Below are 15,991 nucleotides of genomic sequence, written 5' to 3'. Positions count from 1 at the left end.
TAAATTTTTATAGTAATTTATTTGACTTTGGCGCTCTGCGTTTTCACTGGATGTTGGCCAGGTGGGACGGTAGTGTGTCAAACAGTGGATGTAAAGAATCTAGCTAGCTAAAGAATTTACTGCAATTTGAACGTACAATTTTGTAAGCTTGCCTTACTGATATTTGTCATGCAATGCAGATAGATGAAATAACATAGGCCCTTGCTTATTGTGCAGTGGATTATAAAAAAAATATACCTGTATGCCTATGGATGTGTAGCTAGCTATCTAGCCGATCTGATTACGGACCGAAACACTTGGTATACATATAGGTTCAGAACGTAGCTATGAATCGAAACTATCATAGCCAGTTGTAACAACTTCAAAACAGTCTGAATGACCTTCATGAAGCCTATGGATTGAGTAGAAGATAATATAACTTTGTGCCAAGGATAAAAGTAATGTATACATGTAATTATTACCATGCATACGATCCCCACATTGTAGCCTGTACATGTAACATATTCACTGATCATGTACTCTACCGTGGCAAATAAAAGGCGCAGTTCAGGTATGAATGTCTTTTAGATGATTCTTCAGTCATATCCAATACCAGGAGCATCAAATTCCAGTCTTTGAATAACACGGTGTCTGCGTGTATGTATTACAATTATACACTTTAACAGTGTTTACCTCTCTTGGTCCTGAGACATCCACACATCCACACATTGTAACTAATAGACTACACACAGGATTGAACTAGTTAAAAGGCTGATTTGCATTTCATATATACAGAAATAGAACTACACTTCCTATGCATCATGTAAATACTCTAAAACTGGTTCATCTCAATATCTAATGCCCTTCATCTGTATTGATCTGATCAACAGGATAGATGTAGTATTAAATCAAATGAGAGACTTCATTTCAACCAGTAGAGAATGTGAAACGCTTTATTGAAAGTTCATTATCCAAGGGTTATAAATACATAATACATGCATTATAAATATTATAATTGTATAAATACAAGTTCAGTCTGTATTTCAATGCACATCTGATGTGCATTATAAACACAGAGGAAGAAAGAGGTGGCTAGAGAGGTGTAAAAGACAGAAAGGGAAAGAGGTAAGAAGAGAGGAGCAGGGAAGACAGCATATGATTAATGAATCACAGTGCTACCCTAATATTCTCTCAGTTCATCACAATTACATAATAGTGTCTCTAGTCAGCCCCCCGAAGGTTATCTTAAGAGCGGGTGAGGTGGCAATGATGGGAATGGGGTTTGGCATCCTCTCTCACATCAAAACATATCTGCAGACGAGAGACAGATGGAGAGAGAGAGAGAGAGAGCATGTTTAAGCCTTGTTTTTATTTTTTTATTCTAACATTGTTAGTCATCATAATCATCAGGAGGTGAAATGCAAAACTCAACTCAAATCAAATCAAAGTTTATTTGTCACATGCGCCGAATACAACAGTGAAATGCTTACAGGCTCTAACCAACAGTGCAATTTCTATAAAAAGAGGTAACAGGTTTGACTGACCGGTAAAACTGACATTAACTCTGGGACTACTGCACCTCTATCTGTATTTCAATGTAAATGTCACGGATCCCCCTGGTACTGATGCTCATTCTGTTCACCAGTTCCGGAGGTCACCGGCTTTCTAGGCTTCACCGAACGGGATTCATTATCATCAACCCCAGGAATGTCTTGTCTGATTACACACACCTGGTTCCCATTTCCCCTGATTAGTATGTTATATATGTGCCCTCTTTTCCCTCTGTCTTTGGCGGTTATTGTTCCCATGTCCGTTGATGATGCGAGTACCTATGCGATGGTGCAGCTGTTATGCTGCGTGCTTTATATATATTGTGTGTTATAGGTATCGTCCCGTGTCGGTCAACAAGGTTTACCCTCGCTCTTTTGTTTGGGGTACAGCCCAGTGTTTTTGTATACGTGCTTCTTTTGGGTGTATTAAAAAACCCTATTGTGTATTCCTGCGCCTGCCTCCAAAATCCTTTATACCAGCATGACAGTAAAGCATCTCTTTAATAATACTTCCTCTTGACCCGACCAAGTGACCTCTCACCTCTGATCATGTTGTGCCCTCTATGTAGCCAGTTCAGATGAGAGAGGGATTCTCCGACACAGCTGATATAACCCTAGAGGATTTAGGGAGAAGAGGGGAGAGGGATGAAGTGAAGGAGAGAGACTGTTATTGAGAAAATAAGGTAGTTAAAGAGTCAGTGTTCAACAGGAAACTGTGTGGTTGGCCTCACCTGGTGTCCACACCACACTAAGTGGCTGCAGAGTACTTTATACTGAAAAACATGCACAGACACACGAGGACAAACAATTTGGCGTAGTTGTAGAAATAATGAAGTGTCTTACTATTCTCCATGGTTGGCCCTCTTGCCTATTCTTTGAAGGTGGAAGGAGCCACAGTTATACACCTGAGCCTGCTTACTGCACAACACAATGCATCAATCAGATTGATACATGAGTGTGTAGGTGTTGGTTATAGGCTGTCTAATTGTTCTACATTTTTTCAATATGGGTGATTTAAAATAGCCTGTGTTGTTTTTTTACAGACATCACACCCTTACCTAAACAGCACCCTCACCTGAGAAGTAGAAATCAAAGGGAGAGAAACTGGGAATTTAATAACTGCAGTTGACATAGTTAAGTAAATGGAAGAATACTTTTATTGCAATGTGAATGACTCTTAACAGCGTTTGGTTGTGCATAGTGTAGCCTATGGTGTTACCAGGGAACAGCACCCTCTTCAAAGAAATAGGAGATGAAGATCTCCTGCACATGGATTGCCTTTCTTTCTGCGTTGTTGGTCCCCATGCTTGAAACATCCTGCAGAGCAGTAGACTTCTCCTCTGGCACACGGCGGATCGAGCTGCAGATCTCCTCCTGGTCCTCATGTCCATTCTCATGAAGTCATGCAGGACACAGGTAGTCTTCACACACCTGAATTCCCCACGAGGCAGTCCCAGATGGCCCTGGTCACGCATCCTTGCAGTGCCCTACACGTTAACAGTAGGCAATCGTTTTGAAGCAATCTCCAGTTACAAGGTATCTGTAGGAATATGGAAAACAATGTAATTATTAGACTTTTACATCACCAGGACATTGTGGGTTACTAAAGTATAATATCTCTGTCAATGGTGTATTGGAGGTGAAGTCAGGTGCAGGAGAGCAGAGTATAATGAACAGGTGCACTTTTATTATAGTTCCAAAAACGAGAGCACTACATAAATCAAACGCGCTAAAAAAGAACGAACATAAAAAGTAGAGCGCGTGAACTAACACCCAAATAACATGAAACAATTACACACAAAACATGATGGGAAACAGAGGGTTAAATACAAGTAGATTGATTTGGGATATGAAAACCAGGTGTGTATGGAAACAAGACAAGACAAATGGATATATGAAAAATGGAGCTGTGATGGCTAGAAAGCCCGGTGACGTTGATCGCCGAACGCCGCCCGAACAAGGAGAGGAGAACGCCGCCCGAACAAGGAGAGGAGAACGCCGCCCGAACAAGGAGAGGAGAACGCCGCCCGAACAAGGAGAGGAGAACGCCGCCCGAACAAGGAGAGGAGAACGCCGCCCGAACAAGAAGAGGAGAACGCCGCCCGAACAAGGAGAGGAGAACGCCGCCCGAACAAGGAGAGGAGAACGTCGCCCGAACAAGGAGAGGAGAACACCGCCCGAACAAGGAGAGGAGAAAGCCGCCGAACAAGGAGAGGAGAACGCCGTCCGAACAAGGAGAGTAGAACGTCGCCGAACAAGGAGAGGAGAACGCCACCCGAACAAGGAGAGGAGAACGCCGCCTGAACAAGGAGAGGAGAACGCCGCCCGAACAAGGAGAGGAGCCGACTTTGGCGGAAGTCATGACAATCTCATAACAAATCATGACAACATTGGATAGATAGATGCATGTGCACACATATGTTCATGTGTAGCATGTGACAACAGCAGGATCATATCAAGGATAGCATCACAAATGAATACATAAATACCACTTGAAGCTTGATGATGAGTTGATCATTTGAATCAGCTGTACAATGCTGAGGCAAAAATCAAAATGTGCCCCTCTTTGAGTCCCCAGGACAAGGACTGAGAACCACTGCTGTTCATTGGGACTTCTTCATAGGTAGACAGGCTTTCATAGCTCTCAATATCTGAGGACAGAAAACCTCACAAGAAACAGACTTCATTATAGTCAGATTACACTGCACTGAATAATATGTTACTATTATCTCCGTCCTCACTTCTATTATCTCCGTCCTCACTTCTATTATCTCCGTCCTCACTTCTATTATCTCCATCCTCACTTCTATTATCTCCGTCCTCACTTCTATTATCTCCGTCCTCACTTCTATTCTCTCTGTCCTCACTTCTATTATCTCCGTCCTCACTTCTATTATCTCCGTCCTCACTTCTATTATCTCTGTCCTCACTTCTATTATCTCCGTCCTCACTTCTATTATCTCCGTCCTCACTTCTATTATCTCCATCCTCACTTCTATTATCTCCGTCCTCACTTCTATTATCTCTGTCCTCACTTCTATTATCTCCGTCCTCACTTCTATTATCTCCGTCCTCACTTCTATTCTCTCTGTCCTCACTTCTATTATCTCCATCCTCACTTCTATTATCTCCGTCCTCACTTCTATTATCTCCGTCCTCACTTCTATTATCTCCGTCCTCACTTCTATTATCTCCGTCCTCACTTCTATTATCTCCGTCCTCACTTCTATTATCTCCGTCCTCACTTCTATTATCTCCGTCCTCACTTCTATTATCTCCGTCCTCACTTCTATTATCTCCGTCCTCACTTCTATTATCTCCGTCCTCACTTCTATTATCTCCGTCCTCACTTCTATTATCTCCATCCTCACTTCTATTATCTCCGTCCTCACTTCTATTCTCTCTTTCCTCACTTCTATTATCTCCATCCTCACTTCTATTATCTCCGTCCTCACTTCCATTATCTCTGTCCTCACTTCTATTATCTCCGTCCTCACTTCTATTATCTCCATCCTCACTTCTATTATCTCCGTCCTCACTTCTATTCTCTCCGTCCTCACTTCTATTATCTCCGTCCTCACTTCTATTATCTCCGTCCTCACTTCTATTATCTCCGTCCTCACTTCTATTATCTCCGTCCTCACTTCTATTATCTCCGTCCTCACTTCTATTATCTCCGTCCTCACTTCTATTATCTCCGTCCTCACTTCTATTATCTCGGTCCTCACTTCTATTATCTCCGTCCTCACTTCTATTATCTCCGTCCTCACTTCTATTATCTCCGTCCTCACTTCTATTATCTCCGTCCTCATTTCTATTATCTCCGTCCTCACTTCTATTATCTCCGTCCTCACTTCTATTATCTCCGTCCTCACTTCTATTATCTCCGTCCTCACTTCTATTATCTCGGTCCTCACTTCTATTATCTCCGTCCTCACTTCTATTATCTCTGTCCTCACTTCTATTATCTCCGTCCTCACTTCTATTATCTCCGTCCTCACTTCTATTATCTCCGTCCTCACTTCTATTATCTCGGTCCTCACTTCTATTATCTCGGTCCTCACTTCTATTATCTCCGTCCTCACTTCTATTATCTCCGTCCTCACTTCTATTATCTCGGTCCTCACTTCTATTATCTCCGTCCTCACTTCTATTATCTCCGTCCTCACTTCTATTATCTCGGTCCTCACTTCTATTATCTCGGTCCTCACTTCTATTATCTCCGTCCTCACTTCTATTATCTCCGTCCTCACTTCTATTATCTCGGTCCTCACTTCTATTATCTCCGTCCTCACTTCTATTATCTCCGTCCTCACTTCTATTATCTCCGTCCTCACTTCTATTATCTCCGTCCTCACTTCTATTATCTCCGTCCTCACTTCTATTATCTCCGTCCTCACTTCTATTATCTCCGTCCTCACTTCTATTATCTCCGTCCTCACTTCTATTATCTCCGTCCTCACTTCTATTATCTCGGTCCTCACTTCTATTATCTCCGTCCTCACTTCTATTATCTCCGTCCTCACTTCTATTATCTCGGTCCTCACTTCTATTATCTCCGTCCTCACTTCTATTATCTCTGTCCTCACTTCTATTATCTCCATCCTCACTTCTATTATCTCCGTCCTCACTTCTATTATCTCCGTCCTCATTTCTATTATCTCCGTCCTCACTTCTATTATCTCCGTCCTCACTTCTATTATCTCCGTCCTCACTTCTATTATCTCCGTCCTCACTTCTATTATCTCGGTCCTCACTTCTATTATCTCGGTCCTCACTTCTATTATCTCCGTCCTCACTTCTATTATCTCCGTCCTCACTTCTATTATCTCCGTCCTCCCTTCTATCATCTCCGTCCTCACTTCTATTATCTCCGTCCTCACTTCTATTATCTCCGTCCTCACTTCTATTATCTCCGTCCTCACTTCTATTATCTCCGTCCTCACTTCTATTATCTCCGTCCTCACTTCTATTATCTCCGTCCTCACTTCTATTATCTCCGTCCTCACTTCTATTATCTCGGTCCTCACTTCTATTATCTCCATCCTCACTTCTATTATCTCCGTCCTCACTTCTATTATCTCCGTCCTCACTTCTATTATCTCCGTCCTCACTTCTATTATCTCCGTCCTCACTTCTATTATCTCCGTCCTCACTTCTATTATCTCCGTCCTCACTTCTATTATCTCCGTCCTCACTTCTATTATCTCCGTCCTCACTTCTAGGGACAGGAACGACACAAAAGTACCTGCCTTATCCAGAATAGCCTACTTTCTCACTTTGACAGTTGGGGCTGCTTTTTACAGTGATAAATACATCAAGATAGTTTGCTAATATAAAGTTAGGTAGCTGGTGATATCTAATTCACTTGGCTAGCTATCTATACAGTATGTAAAGTGGGCTAGATAGCTAGATAGCTAGCCAACTAGCTAGCCATGTTAGCAGCTCATTTGAGATAGCCTGCACTGTAGCTAATAATACATTGTTTTTTAAAAAACATCTTCTAAATGGATTTACTTACTTGAATAGGTTCTCCCAGCCATGTGGACAATTGGAAACAGGGCAGCAAAGTTTGTTTGTCACCAGAGCATTTTAGAGGATATTACTATCGAAACATGTACGCATTTAATAACCAGACGTTCATATAAACTTGCGATGCTGAATTGTTGACGGACAATCGAACATGCTGCAATATGCTGCCAGCACGCCCACAAGCGAGTCACAATGGGCGGCACGAGGCAATTTACCACGCAATTTATCGCTATCTAGTGTTCATTCCCTGTGACAGAAAGAGGGAGAGAATGACTGAAAGAGGGAGAGTGACTGAAAGAGGGAGAGTGACAGAAAGAGGGAGAGCGTGACTGACTGAAAGAGGGAATTTAAAAAATGAAAGTTCAAATTTTATATGCTTTATATCAACCATAAAGCAGAATGAGTAAAACATGAGTAGATTAGACCTCTGTTAGGACTCTGGTAGGACTCTGTTAGCCCTCACTTCGGACTCTGTTAAGACTTTGTCACAAAGGTCAGGGAGCGTTGTGATGTGATGGCAGTGACATATCGTACAAATGATGTCCCGGGGCTGTTATGCCTGTTAGTTAATCAGCTCCTTCCATACTCAGACTGACCATCCATCTACATCGTTAAATATCTATTTATACAACAAACACACAGAGAAAAGGCGTATTCTTCACATCATCTCCCTCATCCCTGATAATCATTTTGAATGATGTGTGTACTGCTGTCTATCCATCCACACTGGAAAAAACAGCACTTGTTTCTTCAACAAACGTGTATCTTCTTGACTGTATTATCATTCACAAATTGCTCCAAACAATAATAATGTTATTACGTAGTATATACCCCTCCCCTCTTAATAATGTTATTACATAGTATATACCCCTCCCCTCCTAATAATGTTATTACATAGTATATACCCTCCACCCTCCTATATAATGTTACTCCATAGTATATACCCCTCCCCTCTTAATGATGTTATTGCATAGTATATACCCCCCACCCTCCTAATAATGTTATTACATAGTACATACCCCTCCCCTCTTAATAATGTTATTACATAGTATATACCCCTCCCCTCCTAATAATGTTATTACATAGTATATACCCTCCACCCTCCTAATAATGTTACTCCATAGTATATACCCCTCCCCTCTTAATGATGTTATTGCATAGTATATACCCTCCTAATAATGTTATTACATAGTATATACCCCCACCCTCCTAATAGTGTTATTATATAGTATATACCCTCCTGATAATGTTATTACATAGTATATACCCTCCTAATAATGTTATTACATAGTATATACCCTCCTAATAATGTTATTATATAGTATATACCCCCCACCCTCCTAATAATGTTATTACATAGTATATACCCTCCTAATAATGTTATTACATAGTATATACCCCCACCCTCCTAATAGTGTTATTATATAGTATATACCCTCCTGATAATGTTATTACATAGTATATACCCTCCTAATAATGTTATTACATAGTATATACCCTCCTAATAATGTTATTATATAGTATATACCCCCCACCCTCCTAATAATGTTATTACATAGTATATACCCTCCTAATAATGTTATTACATAGTATATACCCCCACCCTCCTAATAGTGTTATTATATAGTATATACCCTCCTGATAATGTTATTACATAGTATATACCCTCCTAATAATGTTATTACATAGTATATACCCTCCTAATAATGTTATTATATAGTATATACCCCCCACCCTCCTAATAATGTTATTACATAGTATATACCCCCACCCTCCTAATAGTGTTATTATATAGTATATACCCTCCTAATAATGTTATTACATAGTATATACCCTCCTAATAATGTTATTACATAGTATATACCCTCCTAATAATGTTATTATATAGTATATACCCCCCACCCTCCTAATAATGTTATTACATAGTATATACCCTCCTAATAATGTTATTACATAGTATATACCCCCACCCTCCTAATAGTGTTATTATATAGTATATACCCTCCTAATAATGTTATTACATAGTATATACCCTCCTAATAATGTTATTACATAGTATATACCCTCCTAATAATGTTATTATATAGTATATACCCCTCCCCTCTTAATAATGTTATTACATGGTATATACATACCCCTCCCCTCCTAATAATGTTATTATATAGTATATACCCTCCACCCTCCTAATAATGTTATTATATAGTATATACCCTCCACCCTCCTAATAATGTTACTCCATAGTATATACCCTCCTAATAATGTTATTACATAGTATATACCCCTCCCCTCTTAATGATGTTATTGCATAGTATATACCCCCCACCCTCCTAATAATGTTATTACATAGTATATACACCCACCCTCCTAATAATGTTATTACATAGTATATACCCCCACCCTCCTAATAATGTTATTACATAGTATATACCTCCACCCTCCACCCTCCTAATAATGTTATTATATAGTATATACCCTCCACCCTCCTAATAATGTTACTCCATAGTATATACCCTCCTAATAATGTTATTACATAGTATATACCCCCAACCTCCCAATAATGTTATTATATAGTATATACCCTTCACCCTTCCCTCCTAATAATGTTATTACATAGTATATACCCTCCTAATAATGTTATTACATAGTATATACCCCCACCCTCCTAATAATGTTATTACATAGTATATACCCTCCTAATAATGTTATTACATAGTATATACCCCCACCCTCCTAATAGTGTTATTATATAGTATATACCCTCCTAATAATGTTATTACATAGTATATACCCCCACCCTCCTAATAGTGTTATTATATAGTATATACCCTCCTAATAATGTTATTACATAGTATATACCCTCCTAATAATGTTATTACATAGTATATACCCCCACCCTCCTAATAATGTTATTACATAGTATATACCCTCCTAATAATGTTATTACATAGTATATACCCCACCCTCCTAATAGTGTTATTATATAGTATATACCCCCCACCCTCCTAATAATGTTATTACATAGTATATACCCTTCACCCTCCTAATAATGTTATTATATAGTATATACCCCCCACCCTCCTAATAATGTTATTACATAGTATATACCCTCCTAATAATGTTATTACATAGTATATACCCCCACCCTCCTAATAGTGTTATTATATAGTATATACCCTCCTAATAATGTTATTACATAGTATATACCCCCCACCCTCCTAATAATGTTATTACATAGTATATACCCTTCACCCTCCTAATAATGTTATTACATAGTATATACCCTCCTAATAGTGTTATTACATAGTATATACCCCCACCCTCCTAAAAATGTTATTACATAGTATATACCCTCCTAATAATGTTATTACATAGTATATACCCTCCTAATAATGTTATTACATAGTATATACCCTCAACCCTCCTAATAATGTTATTACATAGTATATACCCCCCACCCTCCTAATAATGTTATTACATAGTATATACCCTCCTAATAATGTTATTACATAGTATATACCCCCCACCCTCCTAATAATGTTATTACATAGTATATACCCTCCACCCCCCACCCTCCTAATAATGTTATTATATAGTATATACCCCCACCCTCCTTATAATGTTATTATATAGTATATACCCTCCACCCTCCACCCTCCTAATAATGGTATTACATAGTATATACCCCCACCCTTCTAATAATGTTATTACATAGTATATACCCCCACCCCCACCCCCCTAATAATGTTATTATATAGTATATACCCTCCACCCTCCTATTAATGTTATTACATAGTATATACCCTCCTAATAATGTTATTACATAGTATATACCCCCACCCTCCTAATAGTGTTATTATATAGTATATACCCTCCTAATAATGTTATTACATAGTATATACCCCCACCCTCCTAATAATGTTATTACATAGTATATACCCTCCTAATAATGTTATTACATAGTATATACCCCCACCCTCCTAATAATGTTATTACATAGTATATACCCCCCACCCTCCTAATAATGTTCTTACATAGTATATACCCCCCACCCTCCTAATGATGTTATTATATAGTATATACCCTCACCCTTCACCCTCCTAATAATGTTATTATATAGTATATACCCCCCACCCTCCTAATAATGTTATTACATAGTATATACCCCCCACCCTCCTAATAATGTTATTATATAGTATATACCCCCCACCCTCCTAATAATGTTATTATATAGTATATACCCTCCACCCTCCTAATAATGTTATTACATAGTATATACCCCACCCCACCCTCCTAATAATGTTATTATATAGTATATACCCTCCACCCTCCTAATAATGTTATTACATAGTATATACCCCCACCCTCCTAATAATGTTATTATATAGTATATACCCTCCTATTAATGTTATTACATAGTATATACCCCCACCCTCCTAATAGTGTTATTATATAGTATATACCCTCCTAATAATGTTATTACATAGTATATACCCTCCTAATACTGTTATTACATAGTATATACCCCCACCCTCCTAATAGTGTTATTATATAGTATATACCCTCCTAATAATGTTATTACATAGTATATACCCCCACCCTCCTAATAATGTTATTACATAGTATATACCCTCCTAATAATGTTATTACATAGTATATACCCCCACCCTCCTAATAATGTTATTACATAGTATATACCCCCCACCCTCCTAATAATGTTCTTACATAGTATATACCCCCCACCCTCCTAATAATGTTATTATATAGTATATACCCTCACCCTTCACCCTCCTAATAATGTTATTATATAGTATATACCCCCCACCCTCCTAATAATGTTATTACATAGTATATACCCCCCACCCTCCTAATAATGTTATTATATAGTATATACCCCCCACCCTCCTAATAATGTTATTATATAGTATATACCCTCCACCCTCCTAATAATGTTATTACATAGTATATACCCCACCCCACCCTCCTAATAATGTTATTATATAGTATATACCCTCCACCCTCCTAATAATGTTATTACATAGTATATACCCCCACCCTCCTAATAATGTTATTATATAGTATATACCCTCCTATTAATGTTATTACATAGTATATACCCCCACCCTCCTAATAGTGTTATTATATAGTATATACCCTTCACCCTTCCCTCCTAATAATGTTATTACATAGTATATACCCTCCTAATAATGTTATTACATAGTATTTACCCCCACCCTCCTAATAATGTTATTACATAGTATATACCCCACCCCACCCTCCTAATAATGTTATTATATAGTATATACCCTCCACCCTCCTATTAATGTTATTACATAGTATATACCCCCACCCTCCTAATAATGTTATTACATAGTATATACCCCCACCCTCCTAATAATGTTATTATATAGTATATACCCTTCACCCTTCCCTCCTAATAATGTTATTACATAGTATATACCCTCCTAATAATGTTTTTACATAGTATATACCCCCACCCTCCTAATAATGTTATTACATAGTATTATTTTATTATTATTATTATGTATTTTTTTTAACCTTTATTTAACTAGGCAAGTCAGTTAAGAACAAATTCTTATTTTCAATGATGGCCTAGGAACAGTGGGTTAAATGCCTGTTCAGGGGCAGAACGACAGATTTGTACCTTGTCAGCTCGGGGATTTGAATTTGCAACCTTCCGGTTGCTAATACACCACTCTAACCACTAGGCTACCCGGCCACCCCCCCTCCCAGTAAGCGTGTGAGTTAATCAGTTGCCCTGCACAAACTTCACACTTCCAAAGACATACCTTTCCACGCTTTAATGTATTGTCTCACTTCAACTTTACTGTATTCTCTCACTTCAATTTTACTGTATTCTCTTACTTCAACTTTACTGTATTCTCTTACTTCAACTTTACTGTATTCTCTCACTTCAACTTTACTGTATTCTCTTACTTCAACTTTACTGTATTCTCTTACTTCGACTTTACTGTATTCTCTTACTTCAACTTTACTGTATTCTCTCACTTCAACTTTACTGTATTCTCTTACTTCAACTTTACTGTATTCTCTCACTTCAACTTTACTGTATTCTCTTACTTCAACTTTACTCTATTCTCTCACTTCATATTTACTTTATTCTCTTACTTCAACTTTACTGTATTCTCTCACTTCATATTTACTGTATTCTCTTACTTCATATTTACTGTATTCTCTTACTTCAACTTTACTGTATTCTCTTACTTCAACTTTACTGTATTCTCTTACTTCAACTTTACTGTATTATCTTACTTCAACTTTACTGTATTCTCTTACTTCAACTTTACTGTATTCTCTCACTTCATATTTACTGTATTCTCTTACTTCATATTTACTGTATTCTCTTACTTCATATTTACTGTATTCTCTTACTTCAACTTTACTGTATTCTCTTACTTGATATTTACTGTATTCTCTTACTTCAACTAGAAGTGTTTCTTCAACATACACCATGTGTTTTTCCTGTAGGCCTTTAACCCATCTTTGATTATAAGCTCTTCCCATGGGAATCCTAGTTTAGTCTGCATTATAGGTCGCTGGTTTCAACAGCTGGCAAATCTGTCGATGTGCTTTTGAGTAAGGCATTTAACCTTTTAGTGTAGTCAGCTAAATCAGGGTCACACGGAGTGTTTCTTGGTATTCTTAAACCAATCTACTTTGAAACAAAAGTATTACACCTCACAGACATGTTCTTAAAATAAAGAAGACACCTGTACCATGTCAGATAAAGAGTTTAAATGTATTATATGTTGAGTTTGCATCCCAATATTACACTTTATATACATAGCAGACGACTAAAATATAGAAAAAACGTTTGACCGGATTTTCCGAGATTATTTTAAATCGTGTTGATTAATTTTTAAATTATGAAAAATATAAATAACTTTCCACCCAGCTGCAGGAAAGGTTGTTTGGTTACTGTAATGTCTCTCCCCTCATCGCTGATAAAGTTAATAAATAGTGTGTAACCATCTCTCCTGTAATGTCTCTCCTCTCATCCCTGAAAATGTTGATAAACATCTGCCATCCTCCCTCACCTCCATAATAATACACACATATTTTAATAGGAGTAATGTCTTCCCTCTCTTTAGGGAGGATTATTGTGTAGTAATTGAACATTCACATCACATGGAAGGCTCTCTATAGTGTATCTTAGGGTAATGGATGTGGCCACGTTGGCAGCCTTCCTATAGGACCTGTACCATCACAAATGCATGTAAGACTCTGCTCTCATTTCCATGTTAGTCATTTAGCAGACGCTCTTCTCCGGAGCCACTTACAGGGGCAGTTAGGGTTAAGTGCCTTGCTCAACGGCACAACGACAGATGTTTCACCTAGTCGGCTCGGGGATTCGAACCAGCGATCTTCAGGTTTACTAGCTAGGCTACCTGCTACCTGCTGCCCTAAACACACACACACACAGGAGGAGTATTTCTGTCTGTAATAAAGCCTTATTGTTGGGGAAAAACTCATTCCCAGTGGGTGGGCCTGGCTGCCAAGTGGGTGGGCCTGACTCCCCAGTGGGTGGGCCTATGCCCTCCCAAGCCCACCCATGGCTGCACCCCTGCCAGTCATGTGAAATCCATAGATTCGGGCCTGATGAATTTATTTCCATTGACTGATTTCCTTATATGAACTATAACTCAGTAAAATCTTAGAAAATGATGCATTTATATTTTTGTTCAGTATAATTGTGATAAACATCTCACTGTGCTGCACCAACACGTTCGTCATTATTCACCCAGGCACATACCAATAAGCACTCTGTCTTCACAGCTCGGCAGGTTTTATATTGTTAATTTCCCCCATTAAACATACAAATATACACAATGTAATGACAGTGATTCATCAAAAAATGATGTTTGTTTTCTTTATAGGTGGTATGGAAGATTTGGATCCACATTTAGTCTAGAGGAAAGAGGAGGGGCTTAGTGTAGTTACTCCTTGAATACAATCATTGGCTGAATCTCAGGGGTTGATGCCCTGTCAGCAGTGAGGGGAGAGACATGAAGGATGAACCACGCTCACAGAGAGAAATACTTTTAAACTGGAAGAACTTGTCCCGATTGGTGTTTTTAAATCACTGATGAAGGATTTTGAGGCTGATTCCCTGACCTGTTAATGTTTTTAATTTGCTGTTTTATACTCTTGTGAATTCAATGGTTTTTACTAGATTACTTGTAGTTTTTCATGTTGTCTGTCTGTAATTTTTTTGTAATGACTTGGTGCTGCCTATCTTGGCTAGGGCGCTCTTGAAAATGAGATTTTAATCTCAATGAGCCCTTCCTGGTTAAATAAAGGTTAAATAAATAAATAAAAAAGGAGACACACACACACACACACACACACACACACACACACACACACACACACACACAGCTGTAGCATGGGGTATTACCAGTTACAGCCGTCACTCACTGCCACTGCCACAGCCACAGCCACAGCCACAGCCACAGACACAGCCCCGACCACAGACACTGCCACTGCCACAGCCACAGCCACAGCCACAGACACAGCCCCGACCACAGACACAGACACAGACACAGCCACAGACACTGCCACAGCCACAGACACAGCCACAGCCACAGACACAGACACAGCCACAGACACAGCCACAGCTACAGACTCAGCTATAGCCACAGCCACAGCTACAGACACAGCCACAGCCACAGCCACAGCCACAGCCACAGCCACAGCCACAGACACTGCCACAGACACAGCCACAGACACAGCCACAGCCACAGCCACAGACACTGCCACAGCCACAGACACAGCCACAGACACAGCTACAGAAACAGCTACAGCCACAGCCACAGCTACAGACACAGACACAGACACAGACACAGACACAGACACAGACACAGACACAGACACAGCCACAGCCACAGACA

At 39.0% G+C, this 15,991-nt stretch overlaps 1 long non-coding RNA gene across 1 annotated transcript; it reads right to left on the bottom strand.

Annotated features, from left to right (window-relative positions):
- Window positions 1–909: 909 nt before the first annotated feature.
- On the bottom strand, window positions 910–7,199 carry LOC149978358 (uncharacterized). The gene is made up of 3 exons (XR_016486216.1): window positions 7,051–7,199; window positions 2,071–3,069; window positions 910–1,290 (listed from the first exon to the last, which is right to left on the bottom strand). It is a non-coding gene; the product is annotated as an uncharacterized LOC149978358 (long non-coding RNA).
- Between the last annotated feature and the right edge of the window lie 8,792 nt (window positions 7,200–15,991).

The sequence above is a fragment of the Oncorhynchus mykiss genome, chromosome 14, assembly GCF_057628025.1.
Source record: "Oncorhynchus mykiss isolate SJ-2025 chromosome 14, ASM5762802v1, whole genome shotgun sequence".
Taxonomy (NCBI): Eukaryota; Metazoa; Chordata; class Actinopteri; order Salmoniformes; family Salmonidae; genus Oncorhynchus; species Oncorhynchus mykiss.
Note: the sequence above shows the minus strand (reverse complement) of the source record. Positions and strands in the feature narration are given on the sequence as shown.